Consider the following 3,227-nt stretch of genomic DNA (forward strand, 5'->3'; position numbering starts at 1 on the left):
TTACTTTTGGGGGACAGTGGTTATCCCTGTCGTTCATGGCTGATGACACCTTTCAGAAATCCAGTAGGAGATGCACAGGCAAAATTAATTTTCTTCAGTTAAAGTTGTTTATGGATAAATACATAAGCATACAATTAGTAAAAGTAAAACTGAATATTTTTCCTATATTGCAGGAAAGATACAACACTGCTCTAACAAAAACTAGAGTAATAATTGAAAGAACGATTGGTCAGCTTAAAAGGAGATTTCACTGTCTTCACGGGGAGCTACGTCTAGAACCAGCAAGAGCAGGGAGAGTCATCGTTGCATGCGTCGTCCTCTTTAACATATCAAAAGACTTAGGGGTGCTCATGGATGACTACACTGAACCTGAAGGCGTAGTGCAGCCAAATCATATCGTGGAGGATGTGACAACAGAGGGACATGCTATCCGAGATGTGCTTGTGCAAAAATTTTTTTCCTAATGTGAGCTAATATGTTAAACTGCATGCTATAATAGTATTTAGATACTGTATAAAGCAGTGCATTTATAATTAACAATAAGTAAACTCAAAACTTTATTCTATATACTTTATTCTTTACTCAGGACTCTAATATATACATGCTTAATTATAAATAAAAAACAGACATAAAACATTTAGAGTAAGCAAAATCACATTGGTTATGTATTGTTATAGTTATTAAATATAGTATTGTTATATAGTATAGTATTGTTATATAGTAATTAAATATTTAATATTACAAATCATTTGAATAATAAACACTCTATCAACAGATCAAAAATTGTGTTACTCTTCCCCTACTGGTTCTAAAGTTATTAATCCATCTCGAGCAAGTTTGTTAATTTTGTATTGCAGAACTATATTCTGCATATTCAAGTTTTCCTTTTCCATTTCTATTTTAGAAATCTCCAACTCTGCTTTTCTCTTCTGCAGCAAAAGAACTTCTCGTTGAAGTTCAGCCAACCCTGATGTAGCCTTGGTGGTTTCTAATCCTCTTTCCTCAAACGAACGTCTGAAAACAAAACAAATAGCCAGTTATTGAACGAACAGTTATATAATGTTATATATATATATGTTGCAACCTATATATATATATATATATATATATTAGGTTTGATATATATATGGATCACAGGGGCTTACTTTTGGGGGACAGTGTAAATATATTTATTTATATATATATATATATATATATATATATATATAAATAAATATATTTACACTGTCCCCCAAAAGTAAGCCCCTGTGATCCATATATATATCAAACCTAATAACCTATGTCACTACCTTGACGCTGTATTGCTGGGAGTCGGGCTTGTCACACGAACATCTTCCCAGTTATGAGTAGGTATGCTGAAAAGTAAAATTATTAGCATTATTATTATTATTATAACCACTAACAAAAAACAAAATATGCTTTACAAACTGCACACAAAAAATGCAGTTTATACATGCATGTATATGTTATTTAGGTTATAGCGCTTTTTGCATTATTTTACCTGCTTCCCGAACTGCTTTGAGGAACGCCTGGAATACCGACTAGAGTAGGAGAATCCTTCCCTAATATATCTTGTACCAATTTCGCTGTGTCGGATAGGTCTTGTGGCGGCGGCCCTCCTCCTTTACATAACAAAACAGGTGTAACATTGTTCCATACCAAGCGCGATACCTTTTTGATACAATTTATCAGGCAGGAGCATGAACGTTACTTACCGGTCTTTCCAGATTCTTTTTTATTGTTTGCAATTTCTTTTCTTGAACTCACCACTATGTTTTCATACTTTTTCATAACTTCTTCTACTGTTCGCTTGACAGCAAGATTTCTTGAATTTATTTTTTCTGTTATCTCCTGCCAGGCTTTCGATTTGTGTGAATGAGTGACTGATGGGTTATAGCGGCTTTGGAGAATGTTTTTTCTTTTTGTGAATTCTTCTAAAAGAATTGCTTTTTCGTCCTCTGTCCAGTTTGGTTTACGTTTTTTGTTTTCTGTTACGTTTGTACTCTCCATAGCACAATTATATTAATAAAAGTGTAATTTTAGCAAGGGTTTGGCTTTGTGGTTCGTTATGTTCTGTTTACTGTTAGAGGCGGTAACGATAGCAACCGCGGCGGTCTTTGCCGTATGTTGTCAGAAAGTACTGTGAAACGCTTAGTATAAACACTTAGGTAAGGGTGACAGTTAAGAGGTTTCTTGCAACGCTCTTAGTGAAATCCCTTACCTCAGGGATTTTTTCTCCCTCAGGGAAACCCTTACTTAAGAAGTTTCATGCAACCGGGCACTGGCCTGAAAGTTTAAAACAGCTAGCATGATTTACCATGAAGCAAACATAAGCTAGCATGAGTTAGCATGAAGCTAGCATGATTTAACATGAAGCTAGCATGATAATTTAACATCAAGCTAGCATGATTTAGCATAAAGCTAGCATTATGTTAACATGAAGCTAACATGAATTAGCATGAAGCTAACATGATGTTAACATGAATTATCATGAAGCTAGCATGATGTTAACATGATGTTAGCATGATGCTAACATGAATTAGCATGAAGCTAGCATGATGCTAACATGAATTAGCATGAAGCTAGCATGATGCTAATACAAATTAACATGAAGCTAGCATGACGCTAATACGAATTAGCATGAAGCTAGCATGGTGCTAATACGAATTAGCATGAAGCTAGCATGATGTTAACATGAAGCTAACATGAATTAGCATGAAGCTAACATGATGTTAACATGAATTATCATGAAGCTAGCATGATGCTAACATGAATTAGCATGATGCTAACATTAATTAGCATGAAGCTAACATGATGTTAACATGATGGTAGCATGATGCTTACATGAATTAGCATGAAGCTAGCATGATGCTAACATGAATTAGCATGAAGCTAGCATGATGCTAATACAAATTAACATGAAGCTAGCATGACGCTAATACGAATTAGCATGAAGCTAGCATGGTGCTAATACGAATTAGCATGAAGCTAGCATGATGTTAACATGATGCTAACATGAATTAGCATGAAGCTAGCATGATGCTAACATGAATTAGCATGATGCTAATACGAATTAGCATGAAGCTAGAATGATGTTAACATGAATTAGCATGAAGCTAGCATGATGCTAACATGAATTAGCATGAAGCTAGCTTGATCCTAATACGAATTAACATGAAGCTAGCATGATGCTAATACGAATTAGCATGATGCTAGCATGATGTTAA

At 34.7% G+C, this 3,227-nt stretch overlaps 1 long non-coding RNA gene across 1 annotated transcript; it reads right to left on the reverse strand.

The window, feature by feature from the left end:
* Positions 1-825: 825 nt before the first annotated feature.
* Positions 826-2,276, reverse strand: LOC135774590 (uncharacterized). Its single transcript, XR_010543752.2, has 3 exons — positions 1,502-2,276; positions 1,290-1,355; positions 826-1,014 (listed from the first exon to the last, which is right to left on the reverse strand). It is a non-coding gene; the product is annotated as an uncharacterized lncRNA (long non-coding RNA).
* Positions 2,277-3,227: the final 951 nt, after the last annotated feature.

This window comes from Paramisgurnus dabryanus, chromosome 5 (genome assembly GCF_030506205.2).
Source record: "Paramisgurnus dabryanus chromosome 5, PD_genome_1.1, whole genome shotgun sequence".
Lineage (NCBI taxonomy): Eukaryota > Metazoa > Chordata > Actinopteri > Cypriniformes > Cobitidae > Paramisgurnus > Paramisgurnus dabryanus.